The sequence below is a fragment of the Anoplolepis gracilipes genome, unplaced genomic scaffold (genome assembly GCF_047496725.1).
Source record: "Anoplolepis gracilipes unplaced genomic scaffold, ASM4749672v1 Contig27, whole genome shotgun sequence".
Lineage (NCBI taxonomy): Eukaryota > Metazoa > Arthropoda > Insecta > Hymenoptera > Formicidae > Anoplolepis > Anoplolepis gracilipes.
The window spans coordinates 57731-70584 of NW_027328678.1; the positions used below are offsets into that span (position 1 = coordinate 57731).

At 42.3% G+C, this 12854-nt stretch overlaps 1 pseudogene; it reads left to right on the plus strand.

The window, feature by feature from the left end:
- The first annotated feature begins 2099 nt into the window (after nucleotides 1–2099).
- On the plus strand, nucleotides 2100–11937 carry LOC140675991 (uncharacterized; annotated as a pseudogene).
- The last annotated feature ends 917 nt before the right edge of the window (nucleotides 11938–12854 follow it).

Here is a 12854-nt window from a genome sequence, read left to right on the forward strand (position 1 = left end):
TGTTACTTGATACTAGGCGCGCGGCAAGACATAAACGCAGCGCGCACTGTACGTGTCTCTTTTACGCCCTTTGTAGATTGCTCCGCTTACTGTCTCGTCGCGCATCTAGTATCAAGTAACAAGTAGGAGGCTTCTTCGCGCCGCGCGCTTATACTGGCACGGATTAACCGATCTTTATTAAGTTATATCTCATTAATTATTGCGAATTTAGCAAAATGATATAAGACTTTTGTTTTCAGTTTAACACGTTCTATCTACCCACGAGTGTTGATCTGGCAATTCGGGGACATCCTGTATGTGTATATGTTTAGTGAATTATATTTTTGCATATAAATAGTAAATTAGAAAACTTACATATATGGTACGAAAAGGATTACGGAGGCTTGTATAAAATTGTTGACAGTTTTATTGCTGGTTTATTTTAACATATTTCACTGATATTAATATTTTGTAGTTAACAGGCAAGACAAATTGACATACACAATCTGCATCCATTTTATGAGAGTGACATATTTCAGACAAACAATTTTGTTTATAACTCAAGGAGGAAAATAATAGTACAGACTATCTAAATATTGAACTGGAAAAAAGCGACGTTATATTTTTGCGTATGAATGCAAATTGTGTATGTCAATTTGTTTTGCCATAAACCACAAAATATTAATATCTGTAAAATATGTTAAAGTGAAACAACAACTAAATTGTCAACAATCTTATACAGATCTCTGAAATCCTTTTCATATCACATTATATGTAAATTATCTAATTCACTATTCATATGCAAAACTATAAAGTCGCTTTTTTCCAGTTCAATCTTCAGGCAGAATCATAGAGATATTAGATATAGAGCACGGGAAGGGGCCGAGAACGCGATAGCGAAATAGAAAGAGAACGCTGCACATGGGCTCCTACTGTCCTTGTCTATCGCGTATACGCGTTATAAAAATGTTACTCTTGTTATTCTGTGAGCAAAAGAGAGGGGCACTTGTATCAGCTTGCGCATGCGCGATAGACAAGGACAGCAGGGGCCCATATGCAGCGTTCTCCTTCTATTTCGCTATCGCATCCACTCATGAGCTAGCATAGCACTCCCGTGCTCTATACATATATAATATCTCTATTGGCAGAATCTGCACTATTATTTTCCTCCTTATTAACAAAAGAAGTTTGACTAATAGAATATAATTATTCGTTCGTTTAAAATTTTGCATGGAATAATATAAATATGGACCAGGGAATATTTTCATAACACACACACACGCACGCATGCACGCACACGGGGGGGGGGGTGCAAAAGGGCCTTTAGCCCCCCTCCCGCACCCACCTCGTCCACCTCGCTTTGCGTGAAAAGCTACAAACTTATGTAAACTTTGCTTTGTCTTGCAACGTACATGCGAAACGAGGTGGACGGGGTAGGTGCGGGAGGGGGGCCAAAGGCCCCCCTTGCTCCCCCTCCGTGTATGTGTGTGTGTATTATGAAAATATTGAAGATATATATGAAGATAAAGCAATAAATATGGCATTTTGAAATGAAACATTTTTTATTTATAACTTTCTAACAAAGAACGAGCGACGGCTAAAACCTTTTAAACGTTACTCAGGACAGTGATCTTGATAATATATGTCAAGGTCATTAATTTCTGAAAGGGTTGACCTTATGTGAATATTTACCTTATATCCTATTTTTATAACTTGTTATTCAATAATTTCTTAAGACTTGCCCCTCCTTAAAAGCATTTCTACATTCCATTTCCATAATAGCTTTGTTGATTGGTATTGAAAAAAATTGATTTTTTGCTCCAGTAGCTATTTTAGACATTTACCATTATTTTCTGTTTATAAAATTATTTTTTGGTTACTTCAAATTTTAGAATACCTATTTTAATATTTTGTGGTTTCTCTATCATCACAACACATACAAAATACAAAATTATTATTATGTTTTAATAGCTTAATTTATTTTGCCTTATTATATTTTTACAAGAGAAAGTAAGACATGACATAACTATCATAAAAAGACAATTTTATTAATTACGAAATGTATTATTTTTTATATATAATGAAAGTTTGAGATATATATTTAATTTTAATATTTCAGAATGGTGCAGTTAAATCCATACAACGTAATGCTTTTACTTTTTGGAACTTTTACTGCTTTGAATTATCAACAAACTCCGATAACTTTGCAAGAAAGAGAAATAAAAAAAAATTGAACGTATGCTGTTAGAAATAAAAGGTGAAAAACTTCATTTAAAAGAGGAAGAAACATTAGATTTTTACGATAAATATGAGGTTCCAGAAACGGAAGAAGTTGATTTATTAGAGGCAAATGAAGAGAAAATCTATCTCCCAGAAAAAGTTATTTGTAATGTTATGTCCTGTCGGCTCCACGTTTCTTCCTCTCATAAGAATTAATTGATAAGCGATAAAGAGAAGTCACTCGACAAACAGACCGTTCTTGTCAAATAACACTTTAAACATTACACGATTTTCGAACAAATACAGAAGGGATCGATGATGAAACACATTACGGTTCGTCACTACGTAGATTAAATGATGACCGCCCAATTAGTAATAAGGAAAAGTTGCACGATAAATAGACCGTTCTTGCCACACCGTAACTCAAATATTTAGACACGATTTCTAAACGAGTACAGAAGGGACCAACGACAAATTATCAATCTCTTATGTAACCGAACAATAAACACAGCTGAGTAAATTCTAAAATTTCCTAATTTTCACGAGCTCAGCAACGATCAAAACAAGGCGGAGAAAAAATACCTTCGGACCAATCTCAATACGTGGTCCCGCCCAACACGCCTCAGGAAAATTATATAAAAAGAAAGAAATTCGAGAACGCTTAGAAACATTATTCTTAACACTCTTCAAGCACTTAGAACTTTTCAAGTCAATCATCTCAGAAATTCGGCGTCGATAGTCAGTAGTGTTGTACCAGTAATTTCCCTCGGAAACTTAACTTTCGTTCGGGCTCTCCTTTTAACGCAAATTCGAGTGGGAGTCATTTGACCACATTACATTTGACCACGTTACGATTGACCACGCGTTGCATTTGACCACATTATGATTGACCACGCGTTGCATTTGACCACGTTGCGATTGATCACGCGTCGCAATTGACCACGTTGCAATTGACCACACGTCGCAATTGACCATGTTGCGATTGACCACGCGTTGCGATTGACCACGTCGCGATTGACCACATAAATATTGACCAGCTACGTAGTCAAATGCAACGTGGTCAATAATAACATGGTCAATTGCAACGTGGTCAATTGCGACGCGTTGTCAATTGCAACGTGGTCAAATGCAACGCGTGGTCAATCGTAACGTGGTTAAATGCAACGTGGTCAAAAGCAAAGTGGTCAAATGCAACGTGGTCAAAAGCAACGTGGTCAAAAGTATCTGTGGTCAATAACAACGTGGTCAATTGAGACGCTCCCCGCAAATTCAGTGTATGATCCACGAACACAACCCTCAACGCTCAGCTGCAGAACAACACCGAGACGAAGAGAACACCACGAAACTACCGAACGTAAAACTTCACCAAAATAGTAAGGCGAACTTAATTAGATAGAATCAGAAAAACACGCACACAGTTTTTTTTCTTATTACAACAAAAATAAAATATGTAATCTTTCCACCCAGAACATAAAACTTTAGACTCTCACTCTCCCTTTCATTATTCTGGGTGATGACCTCCGTACTTATGTAACACCCGCAATTAACACACACACGTACTCACGCAAACACAAATTAGAGAATAATTATAATTCAATTACAAACACATGTATACACATATTATATACACACATTTATAACCAAACTTAGCAATAATTTGATGTAATATACTTTCAAAACTATGAATAAATTTATGTAATATTAAAATTCAATTCTCTCCGTGACTTCTAATCCCTCTATCAGTTGAAAGCATCGGTTGAAAGATCGCACTTGATCCTATCCGCATAATAAAGATTAATTTTCTTTACCAAAAAAAGACCTTTTGACGAATGTCCAAAATAATAAGTAGATAGATAGATAGATAAATAGATAAGTTTGTTTATTGAGAGAGAGAGATTCCCTTTGGGGTTTTCAACTCTTACAAAATTACCTTAAAACTAGCTTAACCTAACTTATCACTAACTTAACCTATCTCCTGGGGGGCCTGCGACCGTGGGCAACCCTCTTGGCTCCCTCCTGCTCGCACCTCCCCTTATACACACACACACACATCTCCCCCCACCGGACTTCTGCTTCCTTCCTCTTGCTTGTTTCTTTCATCTTTCTTTCTTAACTATTCTCATCCCCTCGAACCATTCTCTCCCTTCTTCTACTATTCATTCTCATTCTTTCCTCTTTTTTCATTCTTTTTCATTCCACCATCCCCCCTATAACCCTCTCCTTTTCAATTTCCCTCATCCATCCCTCTCCCTCTCCTTCCTCTCCTAAAACTCATCTCACATTATCCTGCCAACTTCCTTCTCCCACCTTCCACTCCTTGCATCCCTCCCACACATGCTCCCATGTCTCCGTCTCCCCTCCGCATATTCTGCATCGTCTTTTCGCCTCCTCTTCTTAGTATTTACTCTCCTTTATCTTGCTCTCCAATCTAAACCTCACCACCCTTTTCCATCTGCTCTGCTCCCATCCTTTTTTCAGATACCCCGGTATCCCTTCCCCCTTCACCTCCTTGTACCATCTGTTAAATTTTGCCTCCTCCATCTTTCCCCTTCTTTCCTTCCTCTGTTCATCTCTATCCCTGTCCTCTATTCTTTTATACCAATCCTCCCCCTCTCCTCCTTCTCCTCCATCACTCTTATCCCTCTATCCTTAAAAAAACCCTCTCTTTCCTCTTCCCACTTTGAGCCCACTTCCCCTGTCTTACTCCTATCCTTCATCTCCTCCATGCATCTCCTCGCCAGTTCCCCTCCCTTTCCCTCCCTCAACCTCTTCTCAAAATCCCATGCTCTTCTTTCCGCTCTCACCCTTAGTTTCTCCCTCTGCAATTCTTTTTTCACCATATATCCCGGCGTCCTGATATCTACTCCAAGAACCCATCTTAGATATCTCTCTTGTATCCTCTCCATCCCCTTCCTCTCTTTCTATCCCCATATCTCCACCCCGTACCCTAACACTGCCCAAATCAACCTATAGAAAAGCCATATCCTCCTTTCCCAGTTCCCTCCGAACCTCCTCTTTCCTATCCCCCATACCTGTCCCATTAACACTGCCGCCCTCCTAATTCTATTTCTCACCTGTGCCTCCTGACCACTGTTTTTCTGTAGCGTGTACCCTAAATACTTGTACTCTTTCACCTCCTCCCCTTCCACCTCCAACTTATCTTTGTCATTCTTCTTCCCCTCTTCTCCTAAATCTCATAACTTTCGTCTTCCCTATGTTTACCTCCAGCCCCTTTCTATCCAGCCTTTTTTTTCCAGCCTGTTCATCATACTTCTCATCCCTTCCTCCTCCTCCGCAATCAACACCAAATCGTCCGCATATGCTAATGTGTACACCCTCTTTCCCCCTAGCATCACTCCTCCCCACTTTTCTTTCCCCATTTCTTCCTCCAAGTCCGCAATCAAGATATTAAACAACATTGGACTCAGAGAGCATCCCTGTCTTACTCCCTTCCCAGTCCAAAAACTCTTCCCCATCGCCTGTCCCACTCTGCTCTTTGTCTCTCCCATTATATTCTCTATTCTCCTTACCAGTTTTTCTCTTACCTCTCGTCCTCTCATCGATTCCAACAAAACCTCCCTATTCACTGAATCAAACGCCGCCTTTAAATCTACAAATATTGCCACCATCCTTCCCTTCCTTCCTTCCAGTTGCCTTCCTATCAGATAATTCAACACATACGCATTGTCCATCGTTCCCATCCCCTTCCTAAATCCCGTCTGATTTGGAGACACTATCTCCTTCTTCTCTACCTCTTCCCTTAGCCTTTCCGCCAACACTGTCGCATAGACTTTATACAGCGTTGGCATCAACGTCACCCCCTGTAGTCCCCCACCCTATCTCCCTCCCCCTTCTTTAATAATGGTATCACCACCCTCTCTCCCCATTCCTCTGGCCATCCCTCCCCTCCCCACACCTTATTACAGAATCTTCATGCTCATCTCTCTAATTCTCCTCCCCCGTACTTCCACACTTCCCCTGGTATCCCATCTATCCCTGCCACTTTTCCATTTTTTATTCTCCCTATTATCCCTCTAATCTCTTCTATCCCAATCTTTTCCTCATCCCACTCCCCCTCCCTCCTAACCCTGTACCCTTTGATCACTCTACTCTCTACTCCTCCTTGCAACCGCATAAAATACTTTCTCCATTCCTCCATCCCGATCTCCTCATTCACTCTCCTCTTTTCCCTCTTCCTCTCCATATTCACTAGCTCCCACACCTCGCCTTCTTTCTTAACCTTCCTTGCCTTCTTCTCCCATCTTTCATTCTCTTCTTTTTCCTCTCACACAACTCATTATACTCCCTCTTCTTACTCTTGTATCTCTCGCCCCCTTCCCTACGCCACTCCCTCAACTTTTTCTTCACCTCTTTTTTCTTCTCCTTACATTCCTCATCCCACTATCCTTCCTGCTTTCTCTCTCTTCTTCCTCTTCTCTCCTCCGTTTCTTTTATCGCCTCTTTTATTCTGTCTTCCATTTCGTCTCCCATCCTCTCCCTTCTCCTCCCTGTTCTAACTCCCCCGACCTCTCCAACACTTTTCTAAACCTGTTCCTTCCATCTTCATCCCATATCCCCTTCCCGCTCCTCCCTCCTTCTTTTTTCCCTTCCTTTTGTCTTGATTCTCCTCATCCATATTTCTAAAGGGTGATGATCTGAATCTATCTTATCCCCCACTTTTAATTTCTTAACTTTTTCCTCCACCTCCCCGTCCCCTATCACGTAATCAATTACTGTATCTCCCTTCCCCCCGTAAATGTAAACGCCCCTCTCTCATCCCCTCTTACCCTCCCGTTAAGTATTCCCATTCCCCATTCTTCCAGAAATTCTATCAACTGTCTGCATTCCTTATTCCTCTTCTTATCTTTCGATCGCCTTCCCCTCTCCTCTTCCTCTCCCCCGTCCACTCTTCCTCCTCCTCTGCTGTTCTCGCATTGAAACTCCTCCCTATTAGCGTTTTCACTTCCTCCTCTTCCTTTCTTATCCACTTTTCCAATTCCCGTCATCTTCCCCACGCCCTCCCCCACGTACACTCCTAGCAACCTCCATTTCTCTTCCCCCTATTTCAACCTGCCCATCATCATACCCTTCGTTCTCTCCTCTATCTTATTTCCTTTCTCTAGCCACTCTCTATTTATACCCATCAACATATCCCCCTTTAGTCTTCCCCACTCTCTTTGCTACTTGTATCTCCCATTTTAACTCTCTTGATAATTTCCTCTTCACCCCCTCCCAGCCCTTCTCGTCTACCCATGTCTCCGATAACACTACTAACATCCCATATTCTCAAACCTCTCCAGAAATCCTCGTCTTTCTTTCTCAATCCAGCCACATTCCAAAACACCGCTCTCCATCCCCCCTCCTCTCTTTATCATCCTTCCCATTCTCCCTTCTCTTCCCCTTCCTTCTCCCTCCTGTTCCCCTCTTTGTCTACCCTGCACCCTAATTTTCTCTTGATCCTCTCTTCTACTCTTCCCCTTTTCATCTACCAACCTTCCCTCCTCCTCTTCCCATGTCCACCACTTGTCCTCTATCATTATCCTCCCCTACCCCCATCTTATCTTCTTCCCCGCATTCTTCTCCTTTCTCGCAATCTCCTCCAGTTTCCACCTCATCCTCCTTTCCTTCCATGTCCAATCATCTAATATTCTCTCCTTCCTCCTCCTCAGTCCATTCTTCTTCCTCCATATCTTCCTTCTCTGCTCCTCATCCTCCAACCTTACTAATACCATTTCCCTGCCTTTCTCTGTCTCTCCGTAGCCTTTTCACCTCTTTAACCCTTTTTTTTTTAACGTCTGGAAAATGCTTTACGCATCCCCTGTGGAGCGGGAACTCCTCAGGGGTACGTGGGACTCCCCCTATAGACGGGGTATACCCACTAAAAACCAGACGGTGATTCTCTGCGCTGCGGTTGAAATGAGTGAGCCCTGGGTTCGCTTTTGCATTCTACCAGGACCCACCCCCGCATTTTCCCCCCTGATGTTCGGGGAGGAACTCCATCCCATGGTGCGCCATTGAGAATAACCTCAATGGCGCCACCATTGGCGACGTTGCGGAACCATACACAACGCCACCTCTTCCTTGGGGTCAAGGTGCAATGGGGGAGTAGGTGTTCGCGCACCTGCTCCTCCCTTGACCCCGGAGAGGGGCGGGTTATTCCCACCCCTCACACTATGGCCGCGGATGTTAGCGGCCCTTTTGGGCGAGGGAGGCTAAGAACCCTCCGTATTCACGGCCCCGGTCGGATGTTTGGGAGGGAGGGAAATATTAGGGGCAGGCAAAACCTGATCCCCCTCACCCTTACCCCCCCGGAACTGTCATCCGACCCCTTTCCTGGCTCTCTTCAGTCTCGATGGGCCGGAGAGAGTCGGTACTGGAGGCAAGCCCCCGATGATCGCCGCCGTCGCGCCCCCGCCGGGAGAGGAGCACACAGCTCCCTCTCCCAGGGCGTGACCGCAATCACCTACCCCGTCCTTACAGACGGGACAGCAGGGATGCAAACGGCATCCCTCTATTTTGTGTCCAGGGGATCCACACCTGTAACACAGGTGTCCCCTGGACACATTCGAGGCGCACCCGGAGCCCACATGCCCCAACACGAGGCATTTGTAGCACCTGGGAATCCAGGTGCTACCCATCCGTGTCCAGGCCCGGGCACCCCTGCTCCTACCCTTGAGAGTTGAGAAGACGGCCCTGTCCTCGCAAGGCTTCGCCCCTCCACCCTCAGAAAGGGAAGGGGTGGTTTTATCACCATTCCCTCCCCTCTTCTTTTTCCTCCTTTTAGGGCCAACTGGCCCTCCGTTTTTTACGACCAGGAGCCCCCTTCCGTCTCCCCTCCATCCGCATCCCCTTGCAGACGTGAAAGAGGAGCGGTCACAGTTGGCGGTATTATCGCCAGCTGCACCTCTTTCCTTATCAAGGCGCCGATCCTTTTCCAATCCGTTGGGAGAAGGACTGACGCCTCCCGCCGCATCGCCCTTATATCACAGGGGACCTCCCTCTGTGAGGGCATTTGTGTGGAGGAGGCAGACTCCTCCACACCCTTCATCACTTCAGTGGTGTCGGACAAAGCCTCCACCATCTCTACTTCCGCCATCGTCGGGAGAAAGATTTCTCCCTTCGAAGCGGGGGCGGCCATTCCGGCGTTGTTGGCGAACTCAGCAGAGGAGGTCTGCGACATCGCGTCGCGAGCTTCCCCCCCCCAACTGAGTCGCCACCTCCCTTATTGGAGGTGAGGCCTGGACCTCCACCTCCCTGATGGCGGTTCTCCCACCCGCCATCTCACTTTTCTCAAGAAAGACCGCCGTCGAGAAAGGTCTAAACCTTTCGGCGATCTTCCTTCCTTCCACAGCCATCGTCTGGAAGATTTCTTCCAGCGATGAACTGTAGCCATCCAGGATGACCGCCGCAGTATGCAGATGCTCCAACATCTGCAGACAGCGTTCTCTGTCTGTGCGGCAGTCTTCATACGCTCCCCAGCCCGGTCAACGATGGTTCTCGCGTTCCCAACCGAGGACTGAAAAGCCTCTCCATTGGTGAACTCCCCGTTTCGGCCAAGACCTTAGCGAAGGAGTCCATCTGTGATATCACAGCGGACGCCATTTCCCCTAGGGATCCTGCTGGCAAATCCGTAGGTAGCCCATGGCATGATGACGACCCGGAGGGGGCTGGGATGATACCCCCTCCGTACCGTTGTTCGGTATCCGAACCGAGCGGGACTTCTTAAAATGCTTCGGCATCCATCAGTCTTCGACGCACTCTTAGCACCCTTCGGGATCACGCGGAGGTTGTGAGTCCTAGAACCCGACAACCACACCGGGATCACTCTCCGGGTGAGCCCCCCCACCACGTCAAGGTGGTGCGTCATCGAGGGGGCACCTCTTTAACCCTCGCCTCTCCTTCTATATCTCTTATTATCCCCTCTACCACCTCTTTTCTTTTTCCTTCTTTTACTTCTACTCTTATTATTATATTACTCCTTCTTTTCTCTCTATCCTCCATCTCCATCTTTCTTTCCATCTCTTTCATCCTTCTCTCTATATCTCCTCCTTCCTCTCTTTCCTTCCCTCTGTCTCTCTTCCTCCCTATATCTCCCTCTCTCTACTCTCTCCACACACGCTCGTCACTTTCGCTCTCCCTCTATCACCCTCACACACTCTCAGACCTCCTCTCTCACTTTATCCACCTGTTCACCTCACTTTTCACAGCCTCTTTCTCTCCACGTCTCACTACTCAATGCACCGGAAGCGGAAATCCCGAAATAACAAGTAATATCGATATTCATTATCGTTCACTTGTTTTTGGACCTGATAATTCGTTCGACTCGAAATCTACATTCTAATCCGTACGGTTTCAAGAGCTGGCAGTTACGCCCTTCTTTCTAACTCATCCTTCCCGAGTCTGGACGTAACAGTAGTTTTATTGAAGCAACAATATTGAATGACTATAAGAGGCAAGCTATGGAATATTGAAGGAGCGGTAAAACTAGACCAAGATCGCTTGAAGGAGTTAAACAAAAATTTAAAAAAGTTACATCGATACGGCAATTACGACGATGGGAAAAAATCATTGAAGGTGGTAGTGGGTTGGAAAAATTAAAAAAAATTTCTAAATACACAATTAACCATTTTAATGAAGCACTTGAAAGAAAAATCATCAATCATGATATTGATATCGCTCGATGGGCTTTTCAAGCACAAGTAAAAGAAAATGCGCCAAGATTCAAAGCCTCAGAAACATGGGTAAAAAGATTCAAAAAAGCACATAATATTGTGTCTCGGAAATAACAAAATTCGTAACAAAAAAATCTGTGCTACCAAAAGCAGACTTGGAAAATAAATGCGATACATTTATTACAAATGTAAAATATTATATTAATTGATATAGAGTGGAAAATATTTATAATTCGTATCAAAGTAGATTTCAGTTAGAATTTCACTCAGGTTGTACTTTAGCCGAAAAAGATATAAAAAAGATAGAATCTATATAGTACAGTCTGTATCATCAACCACGCATAGCTATACATATAATTCAACCGACTATTTCGGCTGATGGCAGATTATTATCACCTCTCTTTATAGTATTAAAAGAAGTTACAGGAACGTTTGGTCCAAGAGTACAGGAAACATTATTTAAGGCGCCTAATATCTTTGTTATGACTTCAATATTAGGCAAATTAACATCAAATTATGTAAACATTTGGTTAAAGGAAGTATTTTTTCCGAATGTCGGACCACAATCAGTACTATTATTAGATTCATGGAGTGGACATTGTCCTAACATAATTTCAGAAACTAAACCAGATTCTGCAACAGATATTGCTTTCCTAACTATTCCCGTCGTTACAACGGGAAAAATACAGCCATTAGACGTATACTGATTTTGGTTGTGGAATAATTTTATTAAATACTTTTCTGATACTGTTACGTTGTTAGATTTTGTTTTGGATCTTCATGCTAGAAATAATATCTTAAAATTACAATCATTAATGCACTATCAGATCTCGTCGCCTAGGTTTCAAAATTTATTTAAATATGCGTGGTTTCAAAGTGGATACATGCAGAATAGATTGACAGAATTTGAAACACCAGTATAATTTTGTTTTTAAAAAAAATTCTAAAGTAAAATGCGATATTTATGGCAAAACAGCAATAATAACTTGTTCTTGGTGTAGAAAATCGCTTTATATAACACATTTTTTTCCATGAACATCATCTTTGTAATGAATATATGTCATAAATGTAAGACATATACATTTATATACATAAACTAATTCTGTATTGATTTCTTTAAAAAATATGTTTTCAGTTACTGATGAATACTGATAAAGTTTTTAGCAGTTTTTCTTATCCATGCAATAAATGTTGGTATTCTTTTACTTCTGTCTAATAAAAAATTCTTATTCATATGAAACTACGTTAGTAACAATTTCAATCCCAATATATGCACAAGAGACAGTTATTTAATGTGCCACAACTAAAGAAAGAGCGCAACAATTTATAGCGCAGCGCCTATAGCACGAAGTTATCTTGTTTTCTCAAAATTGATTCATGGAATCCATATACTATTATACATGGATGGATTTTGGCTTTTGATACTCTTTAATTTTTGTTCTTACAAAATTTTTAAAATTTTGCAAAATAAGGGATGGGGGTGGTAAATTATTAAAAAATTTGATAATTCGAAATATATAAGGCTCCAATATTTACAAACACGTAAATATAAACTTGGCAATGAGAGCCATGCGCGGATGTTAATGCGTAAATTTTGAAAAAAATTTGACATTTTAAAAAAATATAATGACACTAATGTAAAGAGTACAAAATACCATAAAACTTTTGTATGAAACATTTTTTCATATATCTTATATTTTCAAAGATATTCGCTAAAAACGAAATTCGTTATTCTTCGAAGGGTTGTTTCAACCCCTAAACGTTGAGATACGCTGCTAAAAAAAATATAAGTCTAATATTTTTTATGCTCTACAACATATCCGAAGGTCATTAAAATTGGTGAGGGACATTTCCAACTGTTCCCTTGTCAGTATCGCACTCTTTTATACAGAGCGGTACCGAAGAGTTTCCCCATTCCGAAAATCGAGTCAATTACTTGACGAAATCACGGATCACTTGATTTTTGTCGGCGCGTTGGTGGAA